The sequence below is a fragment of the Microtus ochrogaster genome, unplaced genomic scaffold (genome assembly GCF_000317375.1).
Source record: "Microtus ochrogaster isolate Prairie Vole_2 unplaced genomic scaffold, MicOch1.0 UNK31, whole genome shotgun sequence".
NCBI classification, from domain to species: Eukaryota; Metazoa; Chordata; class Mammalia; order Rodentia; family Cricetidae; genus Microtus; species Microtus ochrogaster.
In genome coordinates, this window is record NW_004949129.1 from 1517385 (window position 1) to 1531887 (window position 14503).

Here is a 14503-nt window from a genome sequence, read left to right on the forward strand (position 1 = left end):
AGACAGAATATTGTATACAAAATAAATAAATTTTTTTTAAAAAAAAAGGACAATCAAATTGTCCTTCCACAAGTACAAATACACATATGTGTACACACACACACACACACACACATACACACACACACACACTCATGTGCACGCGCACACAGAGTTTTACCCCTCTCCAAAGGAAATACCAATTCATTTCTGGTCTCAAAGTTGAGCGCAACAATCTCCCTTTACTCGAGATCTAATCCTTTGGTCGTATTTTTATCAAAATACGCTAGGAGGAGCGATGTCCCAGCCACCTGAGAAGCTGAGGGAGGAAAATCGCCTAAACCAAGGAGGTCAAGACCAACCTGGGCAAAACAGGACCCTGTCTCATTCAATGCCCCTGAACAAATGCTCAGCTTCACTAAAATATTAATCAAAAATAGTAAATTTTCATAAATCAAATCCCTATCATCAGGGACAAGCATAAATTTAAAATAAATTGAAGGGGACATTCTCCAAATCCAGAAGTGTCCCTCTCTGGCCAACATCAATACCGCTGAAGAAGCCTGAACGAAGCAACAGCTTCCCCCACTTCAAGATCAAACAGAATTACATCAGCTCACTAATTCCACAGATACAACACAACTTCTTACCTTAAGGACAATGGATAACCAGGCACTACTTATAAGCCTTCTAGGGTTAAAAGTCACCACGTGGAATATGCCTGCCTGTCTACCTGCCCTTTAAGATTGCTCCTAAAAAAACAATCAAGGTCTGATATGGTGGTGCATGACTTTAAGCTTAGCTCTCACGTAGAGTCAGACAGATTTCTAAGTTTGAGGCCAGCATGCCCTGTACAGGAAATTTAGGCCAGCCAGGGCTGTATCGTGAAACCAAGCTTCAAAATAGCCCAAAAGAACAACACAACAACAATAAAGTTGGGAAATCAGGAGTCCTTAGCACAGTGGTGTAATGGCATCCAGTCCCCAGGACGAAGAACCTCGATACAGGAAGAGTAGGAGTGGCCCGTATATGGGCACACCTACCTCTCCAGGAGACTACCCAACAACAGGAACCAAACTGGTTCCCAGACTTACTTGAGAACTGATGTCCACATAGAATCGACCACATACATCCTGTGTTCTAGCTCAGATTGGAGACAGCTCCCACTAAGGCAGTTTCTACTGTTTGTCTCTAAAATACAGCGAATCAGGCAGAGCGCCTTTCATGCCATTCTGCACTGTATAGTCATATAGTGCAGAGCTCTCCTCTCTCAACAGAGCAGGTGCCAGTTCTTTTCTGAAGCTCAGATCAGTCAAATGTCTGGAAATGCCGGGCAGTGGTGGTGCACACCTTTAATCCCAGCACTCGGGAGGCAGACACAGGAGATCTCTAAATTCAAGGCCAGCCTGGATTACAGAGCTAGTTCCAGGACAGCCAGGGTACACAGAGAAACCCTGTCTCAAAAGGAAAAAAAAAGAAAAAAAAATCCCAAGATGATTTCATGAAAGGAATCCCTCCGCAACTATAGTCAATTTTTTATCATATAAATTTAACTGTATAGCAAGCCTAATTGGCCCAGAAAGAAGTTAAAAATCAAATACTTATCATAAATATTTAAACTAAAAGCCTTAGGTAGTCTAACACAGACATGTATGGGCAGGTTTTTTTTTTAATATTTATTTATTTTTATTTATATTTATACATATTTATATATGTATACAATGTTCTGTCTGCATGTATGCCTGCAGAGCAGAAGAAGGCATCAGACCTCATTACAGATGGTTATGAGCCACCATGTTGTTGCTGGGAATTGAACTCAGGACCTTTGGAAGAGCAGGCAATGCTCTTAACCGCTGAGCCATCTCTCCTGCCCCCTGGCAGTTTTGTTTTTTAAAGCAAAGTTCTAGCCAGAAGTGTTGGTGTATGCCTTTGATCTCAGCGCTTAAAGACAGAGGCAGGTAGACAACAACTTCTAGGCCAGTCAGTGCTACCCAGTGAAGACTCTGCCTCAAAAAAAAAAACAAAAAACAAAAAACAATGGATGGATGGAAGGAAGGAAGGAAGGAAGGAAGGAAGGAAGGAAGGAAGGAAGGAAGGAAGGAAGGAAGGAAGGATGGATGAGCAGTCTCAAATATATGGGGCTGACCCTGAACTCGATGTAGACAATGATGACCCTGAGTCCTTACCTCTCCTGCCTTTGCCTCCTGAGTGCTGAGATTACAGGCACACACCACAGCTGGCTCCTTTACTCCAGGACAGTGGCTCTCCAGAGTTCTAAGAAGCACGGTAGCTGACATGCAGCACACCTGTAACCCCTGCACGTGGGAGGAAGAGGGAGATGGCTGGGTAGACGATAGCAAACCTTACCTAAAACCAAAACAAAACAGATACAGCTCAATCAACCAGTTGTTTTTTTTCCCCATAAGGAGCTTTCTCTTCTTGCCCTGGATTATTTTTTAAACTCCAAAATGTAAATGTAGATGTCTACTTATTTTCTATGTCTAAATATTAGGTTATTTCTAGATACAGGAAAGTCCAGAAGATAAGACTTATCTAAAAGGATGATAAACAAGGAGACATCCATATTCACATTCAATTAAACAACCACAGTGCAAAGAATGGCTTCATGATAATGAAGACTAGAGACAACTAACACAAGAGAAACTGTAAATTAAATGTCTGAACAGCACCCCAAACACATCAGGAGTGACCTCACTAAACCCCTCCAGCCCTACCACACTCCGCTCCTCAAAGCAAAGGGACAATCCAGTTCTGCAACAGAGAAACATAAAATACAATATTAACTGCAGTAAATCGGTGGTAGTTAAAACAGCCAGTGGAGCAGCACGAGACAGTCCACTTTTTGTTCAATAGTAGTTTTTCAACTTTGTTTATCCAAACTGTTCAAACATAACTTGTAAAAGCATTTTGGAAAGAGTCTAGGATGGAATGAGCCCAGGAGATTTCTCAGCAGGTAAAAGCACTTGCCACAAAAGCCTGACAACCTGAGTTCAAGCCCCGGAACCCAATGTGGGAAAAGGAAATTGACTCGCAAAAGTTGCCCTCTGGGCTCCACATGTATGCCTGCAGTTGCACACACTGCACACACACACAAAATCATAATATTGAAATTTTAGAAAACCCAAGGCTCTGTACATACTCTACCACTGAGCCCAGCAGTAGAGTATGCACACAGCCTTGGGTTTATTCCTTAGCAGAAAATAAAATACATAAAACATAGAGCTGTTTCTATAAAGCTAACCATTAGAAGATGTAAACGCACCCAATGCCAGAGTCAACGTGGCTAACTAACAGACACAGGGATATCCAAGAACTGGTCACTACGGTGGTACACTCGGCCTCCACAACATTAACAAGTACTACACAGCTCCTGACCTCCAGGCAGTTGACAGCATCCAAGAAGTAGACAGCTGCAAATATATTTCCAGCTGATTTGTTGAATAGAAGTAAAGGACAGAGCGGTTCTTTTCTCAGTCTGTGAATCTATCATATAGATGGGAGACGCAAATGTGCCCTTCATATGGTCATGGTTAAAAACAAACCTCAAAGCCAGGTTTGGTGGCACATGTCTACAATCCTAGCACTTGGGAGGTAAAGGCAGAAGGACTGGGAACTTGAGACCCTGTCTCCAAAACCAAAAAATCCAACTTCAAAATCTCAGTGCATTGTCATCTCCAAAAAGATGCGGAAACCCAAGGCAGATGATTTACATGTGTTCCGTTTCACCAGAGACATTAGCATGGTCCTGAATTTTACAGTTAAATGACAGAGTAGCTCAATGTTCAGAATTAATATTTCCTCCCCACCCACATCTCCCAGCAACCAGGGCGCTTAGATATATTGGCAAGAAAAATGGAGTCATACAGCTAAAATTTATTACCATCAGTCAGCTTTACAACTAGGGAGGGTCTAGATTTAGGAGACTGACTTCACTCCTTTACTAAAGAATTACCTAAATAAATTCCTCAAGTGGGGGGGAGCACTCTTGGGAAGAAAGGAGTTCGTCAGCTAAAAGACACATATTCTAATTTAGAAATCCAGCCCAAAAGACCAAAACTAAGCAGATTGAAACCGTCTGAATATAAAGGAAATACCAGGGAAAGCCCTAGTTTTCCCCGGAGATGTAAGGGGTACCAATGTTTACAGAGAGCTCTTCTGGAGCAGGGTTTCTGAGCTCACCTGTACTAAGTCACATTTAGGATATCTGTTAAATAAGGAAACTCAAGCTGGCCATGGTGGAGCATGCCTTTAATTCCAGCACTCAGGAGACAGAGGCAGGTGGATCTCTGTGAGTTCGAGACCAGCCTGGTCTACAAAAGCTAGTTCCAGGACAGGCTCCAAAGCTACAGAGAAACCCTGTCTCGAAAAACCAAAGATGACTCCAAAACCACAGAGAAACCCTGTCTCGAAAAACCAAAAAAAGAAAAAAAGAAAAACCAAAGATGAGACAACAACCTGGGCATGGCTGCCTGGGAGGTGAAGGCAGGCGGAGCAGAAGTTCAAGGTCTTCCTCAACTACAAAGAAAAATTGAGGCCAGCCTGGGTTACGTAGCGACTGTCACCCCATTTATTCATTGTGTGTGTGTTCCACAGTGTAGGTATGGGGGTCCGAGTGTATTTGCCATAGGTGCACTCTGAGGTCAGAGGATAACTTGGGGAGTCAGGGCTCTCCCCCTGTGCAGGCTCTGGGCACTGAGCTCAGACTGTCAGGTTTGACAGCGAGTGCATTTGCCCACCGAACCAGCTCAACAGTCACTGCTCCCAGCATTTTTAGTTTAGTTTTTGTTTTTTATTTTTAATTACGTGTGTATTTGTGGCCATGTTTTAAGAAGAAAGGGTATAAACAATTAACTCATAAGAATAATGGCTAACAGCATACTGCCGCTGGGGTGGGGTGCCATCTGTCGCCAAGGACCATGTTACTGCAGCTGAGGTCTGTGCTGAAGTCCACGTCCTGTATTGCTACCAAAGGTCACATAGAGGCCCAACCACAGTCTGAACCATTCCTGCCTGAGTGGCCATTCCTTCCACCCAGAGCCAGGATGCCATCCAGGCCCAAGATGCTGCTGAGGGCCATGTCTGGGTCTGCGTTGATGCCTGTGGCCTGTGTCACCTCAGGAGGCCTTAGGGACCATGCGAGATGAAATCAGAGGGCCAGGTTGAGCCGGCCATGCCCTTTGATGGCCCTGGGAAAGCTGGCTTTGTCTCTTGCTGGACACTAAGCAAGAGAGCTGGTCCTTGCACTCCCCTCACCACAGGGGAGGCTGAACCAACCACAAGGGCATGCATGTTCCCTTCTCCTGAGGGGTGGCCCCAGTAGCCTGGACTGATCAGCTCGGCTACCACCCAGGCCCACCCTAGCATCTACTCCATCTAGGACCGGCAGGAGTGTGAAGGGTCTGGTCCTGTGGAACGATACCCACAGGATCTCCAAGACTTGGGGCGGCCACAGGATGTCCTAGAGGCGTTCTGGTGAGGAGTCAGTGATGGTGGTGTACCAGAAACCAGAGGCCTTGAACCAGACCAGTGACTCACTACATTGAATATTAAGTAAAGCTAATGGGACAAAGGGGTATACTGCATGATACACCAAAACCCCATGGCTACCAGGAACAATGAAGAGAAGGAGAGGTGGGAAAGAAGGAGAAGCAAGAGATTTTTGTTGTTGTTGCTTTTGTTTTGTTTGGGGGGCGTTGTTTTTGCTTTTGCCTGCTTGCTTCCTTTGTTTTGCTTTCTTTTGTGATGGAGCATGGCAGGGGTGAGGGGAGGATATGGGGGGACGGGCATGGCAGGGGTGAGGGGAGGATATGGGGGGACGGGACCGTGAGGTAAGCAGAATCAGGGTTCATGATGTGAAACTCCCAGAGAGTCAATAAAGAAGTTAAATTTAAAAAAAAGAAAAAGAATAAAGGCTAAAAATCCCAGCACTTGGGAGGCAGAGTCAGGCAGATCTCTGAGTTTGAGGTCTGCCTGATCTTCAGAGCAAGTTCCGGGACAGCTAGGGCTACACAGAGAAAGCCAATGTTAGATCTGTCACCAAACCAAATAAATAGAGTAAAAAAGTTTACTTCCCACCAAAACCTGTGAAAACCAGCAAAGTGGCACCGCAGGTAAAGGTGCTTGCCCCTCAACCCCAACAACCTAGGTCTGATTCCTGGAACCCAAGAATGGTGGAAGAAACCACTCCATAAAGATGGCCTCCAACCCCTACACACGCACCACAGCTCATCACCTGCAGTGCTCACCAACAGGAAAGAAAAATTAAATGGACGTTAGCACCTGTGTCTCCTGTAAATCTCTAATGGAGTCAGGCTACCAATGGTGACCTGGATCTGTGCCACAGTCTGGGTGTAACCACAGGGTAATCAGTGACCTCAGCACTCACTCTATCAGAGGCCAAATATGTGAGCAACCTCCAGCACACTAAAGGAAATCATGACCAAACTGGGTGTAGTGACACACAACCATAGTCCCAAGTATTCAGGAGACTGAAACAGGAAATGGCTTAGGCCTAGAAATTTGAAGCCAGCATAGATAACATTAGGACTTATTTTTTTAATAAATTTTTGTTTGTTTGTTTTTGTTTTTCAAGACAGGGTTTCATTGTGTAGCCCTAGCTGTCCTAGGACTCATTCTAAAGAGCAGGCTGGGGCTGGAGAGATGGTTCAGTGGTTAAGAGCACTGGTTGCTCTTCCACAGGTCCTGAGTTCAATTCCCAGTAACCACATGGTGGTTCACAACCATCTGTACTGAGATCTGGCACCTTCCTCTGGCATGCAGGCATAAATGGAGGCAGAATGTTGTATACATAATAAATAAATAAATCTTTAAAAAAAAAAAAAGAACAGGCTGGCCTCGAACTCACAGAGATCGGCCTGCCTCTGCCTCCCAAGTGCTGGGATTAAAGGCGTGTTCCACCCCTGCCTGGTACTGTTTATTATTATTATTTTAATAGTAACATTTAATAATAATATTTACACTGAAAACAAGATCCAGAGGTCAAGGCCAGCCAAAACTTGGGGGAAAAAAAATCTATTACAAACAAGAAAGTTAGGGCTGGAGAGATGGCTCAGAGGTTAAGAGCACTGACTGCTCTTCCAGAGGTCCTGAGTTCAATTCCCAGCAACCACATGATGGCTTACAGCCATCTATAATGAGACCTGGCGCCCCCTTCTGGCTTGCAGGCACACGTGGAAGGAATGCTAAACACATAATAAATAAATAAATTAATTAATTTAAAAAAAAAGAAAGTTAGACACCTCATCACTGACTGGCAAACAGTACTGGCACAGTAAACTAGCCATATCATAACTAGCTGCCCATCTCCATCAGAGCTTCCTTCATGTGCATATCCTAAACACAAAGCAGAAAAGAAGACAACCCGATGACAGACTCCACAAGAAAAGGCCTGAAAGAAACTTAAGCAGATGCTCCATGAAACACTGATCAGACTTCACACACAGAGAGGTGTCATGCCTCATTTCAAACAGAATGTATTAAGTCTCAACTCACCACAGATACTCTAATAACAGCACTGTGACATTCCTTGTTGAAGTCTCTTCTCTCACATTCTAATACCCTTGAGCCACCAGAAATGCAGACGCTTTGCGTTGAAATGCTAGAAAAACTCGCACATTGTCGTTCCTTGATCACCAGCGATAGGCTGCTAAATCAAGTCTACTTGAAGTTATGAAAGCAGGGCAAGCTGATCCAATTACATAAAAGTGCTCAATCAAACAGGACCATCTGGGCTTTGAATGTGGGACTTCTGAGCAAAAGTCAGCACACTAGCAAATACAATGTCCCAGGTAAAAATCCTTTCATACTCAGGCATGACAGCCTCCCCTCAGGGGACTCATTCGCTTGCAGGCCCAGCAAAACTTATGTGTCCTGTGCAGACACACGACCCAAATGACCAGATGACAGAACACTATTCACAGCAGTTCATAAGAACATCTGGATTCTCTCCTTGGCCCCAGGAAGACTCCCAAAGCTGTCATAACGCCCTACAAGTACAGATCCTTTGTCTCCCCAATAGCAAACTAACAAGCCCATCATCCCCCATAATCTAAAGACTGTGCCCCAGTAATCTGAAAACCTAACCCTGCCAACCAGGCTTAATTTACAAGACGGGGGTGGGGGAAGGGAGACTAAAGGGACAGGCTTCATTAAGGGAAATTCTGATGGAAAACGAGATCCAAACATTATGATGCAGACAACTTCAGCATCCACAGCAGCAAACTAGCACATAGAAGGTTACCTGGAAGTATCCTGACATTGAGTTCAAAATTCTCGGAAGCGGCAGTTGGGGTACAGCTCAGAGGCAGAGACTGGGCTAGCCTGCTTGAGGCCCTGAACATGAACTAGTGAGCTAACTGGAGTACCTACCTGATCTTCCAGGAAAGCCCACATCCTCTAGCCTCTGGCCTCTCCACTTCTCACCGGGCACCAGCTCTGAGAACCTTCTTTCCTCAAAACAAACTCCTTCCCTAGGACCATCCCCTCAGTCAGCCTTTTCTTCCTCCCTCAGTTCCTCCATGGTCCCCCCTAACTGCCTGGGCTCCCCAACAGCTACCTGCACAAGGACCAGCAGCAGCGTTAACCAGTTCTTTAGTGGAGGTCCTTTCCACTAGAGCACAACTGTCACAAGGCAAAGACTCAGTCAGTTTGTTCTCGGCTCCATCTCTACCATGCAGCACAGCGCTGGCACACTAAGGGAAACTCCTTATTTTCCATGAGCTTCAAAATTACTTCGAAGGAAAACATGTTTTTAAAGAAAAAAAAAAAACTGAGCATAGCGGCACACACTTACAGGCCAGCCTGGCCAGGCGGTGGTGGCACATGCCTTTAATCCCGGCAGAGGCAGAGGCAGGAGGATTTCTGTGAGTTCGAAGCCTACACAGCGAGTTCCAAGATAGCCAAAACTAAACAGTGAATCCCTGTCTTGAAAAACCAAAAACCAAAAAGACCAAACAAAAAGGTCAGCCTGAACTACAAGACCCTGCCTTAAGAAAACAAAACAAGGGGCTGGAGAGACAGTTCCACTGTTAAGAGTACTTGCTGTCTTTACACATGACCCAATTGAATTCCAGCTTCCCCACTGGCCGGCTCACAACCACCTGTAGCTCCAGCTGGACAGACTCTGATAACCTCTTCAGTCCTCCACAGGCATGTGTGAGCAACCATGCACACACATGCAGTTTATTCTTAATAGCTAAGGGCTGAGCTATAGTTCAGTTGGTAGAAAAACTCTAAGTTGTGGTAATGTTTGGGAGCTTAGTTTATAAAAGACAGAAAAGTCTGAATCTGTATTAGGACAGAGCAAATCTATTTATCACTAATGGGGAATAATGACCAAAACAGATTCAAAAACAAAAGACGCATGCTCGATCTGGCAGCACATATGCTAAAACTAGAGCAATACAGAGAAGATCAGCATTGCCCCTGCGAATTTGTGAAGTAGTCCATGTGTTAAAAAACAAGAAAAAACAACAAAAGATGTAGTATTAACAGTGTGTGCTACACTGGTTTTAAAAACTGTGGCCTCGGGCTTAGCCATTGAGAGCACACACTGCTCTTGCAAGAAGATCTGAATTGGATTCCCAGCACCTACATCAGGCAGTTCACAACCCTTGTAAAGATGGAACAAGTAAACTGAGCTGACGGCAAGCCAAAAAGGTAGAGCATATTATATACTCCCACCCCAATGGTGGGAACGGGACTCAGGGCCTCCTCCTCGCACTTGTTAGGCAACTGTCCTAGAACTGAGCTACATACAGTCTGTGGGTCCTGCTGTACCACTCAAGCTAACCTTCAACCCATGCTAGCTCAAATGCAACCCTTCTGCCTTTGCCTCTGGAGTGCTACATTGTAGGCATGAGCCAACATGCCACATAATTTATTTGTTGCCATTTGAATTTGCATTACTTATTTATTTAATTTTATTTTATGTGCATTTGTATTTTGCCATTGGTGTCAGGTCCCCTGGAACTGGAGTCACAGACAGTTGTGAACTACCATGTGGGTGCTGGGAATTGAACCCAGGTCCTCTGGAAGAGCGGTCAGTGCTCTTAACCTCTGAGCCATCTCTCCAGTCCTGTATTACTTAATTAAAATATAAATTTTATTTGTTTTTTGAACAAAGGCCTTGGAATTGAACTCCTGATTCATCTGTTTCCACCTCCTCAATACTGTGATTATAAACAAGCCTCAACACAATTTAACATATAAAATTTGCAAACACCATTTTCATCTTTATTTCTCTTTTAAAAGTTGTGTGTCACCCAAAGGTGGTGGCGCACGCCTTTAATCCCAGCACTTGGGAGGCCGAGGCAGGTGGATCTCTGAGTTTGAAAACAGCCTGGTGAACAGAGCGAGTTCTACAGCAGCCAGAGCTATTACACAGAGAAACCCTGTTTCAAAACAAAACAAAAAATTGTGTGTCACCCAAAGGTGAGTGCACGCCACACATGTAAATACCCATAGTATCCAAAAGGTGCAGCCGGATCCCCTGGATCTGGAGTTAGTTGTGAGCCACATCTCAAAGTGTTAGGAACTTGGAACTCTGAAGTACTACAGAGTGAGGCCTGATCTCAAATATTTTTTTTTTGTTGTTGTTTTTTCAAGACAGGGTTTTCCAGTAGCTTTGGCACCAGTCCTGGAACTAGCTTTTGCTCTGTAGCCCAGGCTGACTTGAATGTGCAGCCATCCTCAGCCTCCCAAGTGCCGGAACTACCACATCTGCCTTATATTTAACATGTTTTCAATATCTTTTTTTGTTTGTTTGTTTGTTTTTTCCGAGACAGGGTTTCTCTGTAGCTTTGGAGCCTGTCCTAGAACTAGCTCTTGTAACCCAGGCTGGCCTCAAACTCACAGAGATCCGCCTGCCTCTACCTTGCAAGTGCTGGGATTAAAGGCGCATGCCACGACCACCCAGCATCAGTATCTTTTTTTAAATTATTATTTATTTATTGGTTTTTTGAGATGGAGTTCCTCTGTGTAACAGTCCTGGGCTGTCCTGCTCTGTAGACCAGGCTGGCCTTGAACTCAGAGATTTACCTGTCTTCGCCTCCCAAATCCTGGAATTGAAAGGCATGCAACATCATTGCCCACCGACATTTTTCACTACCTTGTCATAGATGAGGCCAGTAAACACTTACTGGGACTGGGGGTGTTGTTCAGTGGTAGAGCACCTGCCTACCACACATGAAGTCCTAGATTCAATCCCAAGCACTGATGGATAAAAAAAAAAAAAAAAAAGAAAAAAAAAAGGCAAAGGAAAGCTTGATATGTTCCTAACTTCAGCCTATAAGGTTCATCAGCTCAGAGATATGGGAGCGAGAACACAGAAAGCTTGAAACGCTGTTTCCTCAATGCCCTGGCCTTGCAAAGTTAAACAAATGCAATGAACCTACAGTTAATCACCAGATAAATGAAGAATTGCCAAAACATTGAGCGAAGAATCTGCCTCTGTTTCCCAGCAGAGCAGTTCCTGAAATCTACCAGTGGACTTCACTTTGATGTGGAACGCCCCATGCACTCTAATCCAAGGCCTATATCCTGCAAGAGACAGTCAGTCAACCAGAACTCTGCCAGCGTCTGCTTGGGAGCTGTGTGGAGAACAGCTAACAAGAGCTTACTTTGAGAAAGAGATCGACAGTCACACTCCTAAGAAAAGGAGTCATTTGGCAAATGGACGCATGTCGCCAAAATGTTAGTCACAGCTTCAAGGTCCCAGTTTGTATCTCTGCAACTATTCTCTGCTTTGACAGAGGCCATTCTCTGGCTAAGAAAACCAGCTCAGCTTCTGTCACCCTCTGCATTTGAAGCAGTCAAGGATCCTTTCATTTTGGTGGCATCAAGCTGTGACACCGACAGGATGCCCACTAGAAGAAGGGGGAGGGTGACTTGCCACTTTCCACTTAGGCCTAGTTGAAGCAGAACAATGGGAAAGTGTGACAGGACAGGAAAAACTGAACATCATTGTGCTAAAGAAACAGGTCATTGCAATAGCCCTGAGCTTCTATAAGTTAGAGCAAAATCCTCTGAAGAACAAAGTAAAAAAGCCAGTCAGTGGTAGCACGTGCCTTTATTTTTTTTTTAACATAATTTATTTATTTATTAATAGCTTTGGTGTGAAGATGTCAGATCTCGTGGAATTGGAGTTACCAACAGTTGTGAGCTGCCATGTGGTTGCTGGGAATTGAACCCAGGTCCTCTGGAAGAACAGCCAGTGTTCTAACCGGTAAGCTATCTCTCCAGCCCCCTAGCACATGCCTTTAACCCCACCTCGGGAGACAGAGGCAGGGAGATCTCTGAATTCAAGCCCAGCCTGGTCTACAGAGCAAGTTCCAGGACAGCCAGAGTTACACAGGGAAATTATGTCTCAAGAAAACAAACAAACAAAACGAAAACCCAGCAGCACACTATTCCACAGGTTTTCATCTCCAAATATGCGGGCACATGTCATGCCGGCAGCTCCTCCTGAAGCTGGTGTGAAGACGAGGGTTTCCTAGAACAGCTGAACTAACAGCCCATGAACTTCAGAATTACTTGAGGGCAACAGGAATAACACACTCAAGTGTGCAGGGGAGCAGTTCAGAGGGCTAAAGTCGAGCAGGACCATGTGATGGTATTCCCTTCCAGAGAACAAGGTTACTTTTCCTAAACTCCATAGTAAAACTCAAAAGCTACCCTCTTCCAATGTCCTTCCCTCCCCTGCATCTCACCTTTGCGGCCACAGCAATAATCGGCACCCACTAGTGCAAACACCATTTCTGATATCAAGAGTGAGGCAGAAGTAAAACTGCCCAGTCTTTGGCAAATCCACATCAGACCTCAGAAAAGCCACGACTCTCAGACACACGTCTAGGCGGAACAAGTTCACTTACTAGCTAAGTGTTCAAAGCATCACAGCCTAAGCAAAGGCTAAGGCAGATTTCCAAAGAGTGATAGTAAAGCATCTAATCCCGTCGACAAGCATGGTCTTCCCTCTGCCAAGGCCACAGGTACCAAGTGAACCAAGGCACACGGCTCACCTCTCTAAAATACTCAATACTCGGGGGCTCAGAAAATCAAACCCTGCATTCTCGAAGTCACTAATGAGTGAACTCGTTCATTTCCGACTCTAACGTCCAGATCTTCCTCCTGGTGGTCACCAACACAGTAACATAAAAATGTTGACTACTAAAAATATTTAGAGATATAAGGATATTAGAAGATGAAAGATTATATATTAAAATGCATAGAGATGCTGGGCAGTGGTGACACACATCTGTAATCCCAGCACTTGGGAGGCAAGAGGCAGGCGCCTCCGTGAATTCAAGGCCAGCCTGGTCTACAGAGCAAATTCCAGTACAAACAAGGCATCACAAAGAAACCCTGTCTCAAAAAAAAAAATTAATAGCATATCTCAATCCTGTTTTTCTTTACACCACCGACTTCAAAGATCTAATTGGTTAACACAATCTTTTAGGGGAACAGATGGGAGAGAACTGTATTACAAAGGAGGAAAATTACATGTAAATCTGTATTTGAGGTAGAGTACTAAAGTTCTCTTCTGGTCCATAAAGAGAGAAAAGAGTAGCCAAAATCATGTAGCAATTCAGAAGACACAACTCTAAAGCAAAAGTAATAGCATGAAAAAATGGAACGGGCCCTGAGAGAGATTAATCTAGTACTATTCAAGTTGCTTTAAAAATAAGAGTTCCGGCTGGGCAATAGGCACATGCCGTTAATCCCAGCATTCGGGAGTTCGAGGCCAGCTTGGTCTACAGAGTGAGCTCCAAGACAGCCAGGGCTACACAGAGAAACCCTGTCTCGAAAAACCAAAGGGGGGAAAAAAAGCATTCCAGAGCTCGGGTGCAGCTTAGAGGTAGAGAGAGCCCTTGCCCAGCACACGAGTGGACCAGGATTCAATCCCCAGCAGGGATGGGTGCAGATTCCAGCACACAGCAGCTTCCTCCCGCTTCTCGTTCCAATACTATCCTTCCAGAATATGTCTTCCTAATCACTCCTCATCAGTAACTCAACCGCACACACAGCCTACGTTCGGCGCCTTTAGATTCCCAGAGCCCCTCATTCCACACCCCTCCAACAGGAACCTCCAACTCCAGGAGCTCGCAAACGCATCTCAGACATCTCCCCGACTCCCTCTCACCCACCACTCTCCACATCTCCTCCAGCCATTCCTGTTCACCTAAACCAACACGAAATGTCACACCGCTCTCCTCAACTCGGAGCATCCTGCTAATAATTACCTTTCCCAACAGGTCCTCCCTCCCTTCCCCATCTCCCCCTCTGCGCACGGCTCCCCTCCTTCCTCACCCAGAGTTGCCGTCTTACTCACCTCACCCAACCCTTCAGGATCTCTAATTTCCTGTCTCTCCTGCCCATTTGCCCGGTCCGCACCGGCCGCTCACCGCCGCCCTCCACTCGGACGGCCCACGCCCCCTCGCAGGGTCTCCAGGCCCCGCCCCCAGGCCCCCTCTCCGCCTCAGGCCCC

At 45.3% G+C, this 14503-nt stretch overlaps 1 protein-coding gene and 1 pseudogene across 4 annotated transcripts in view; one reads left to right on the forward strand and one right to left on the reverse strand.

The window, feature by feature from the left end:
- Wipf2 (WAS/WASL interacting protein family member 2) overlaps positions 1 to 14503 on the reverse strand; it is a 29792-nt gene that overhangs the window by 14976 nt on the left and 313 nt on the right. The window contains exon 2 of one of the 4 annotated variants that reach the window (XM_026789851.1): positions 2166 to 2294. The exons of 1 other annotated variant lie outside the window; for it this stretch is intronic. The gene's annotated coding sequence lies outside the window, so the exon portion shown is untranslated. Of the gene's footprint in view, positions 1 to 2165; positions 2347 to 14347; positions 14415 to 14503 lie in introns of those variants that run through there. 2 more of the 4 variants (XM_026789850.1, XM_026789852.1) reach the window with 2 other exon arrangements.
- Positions 9383 to 9474, forward strand: LOC113458476 (annotated as a pseudogene).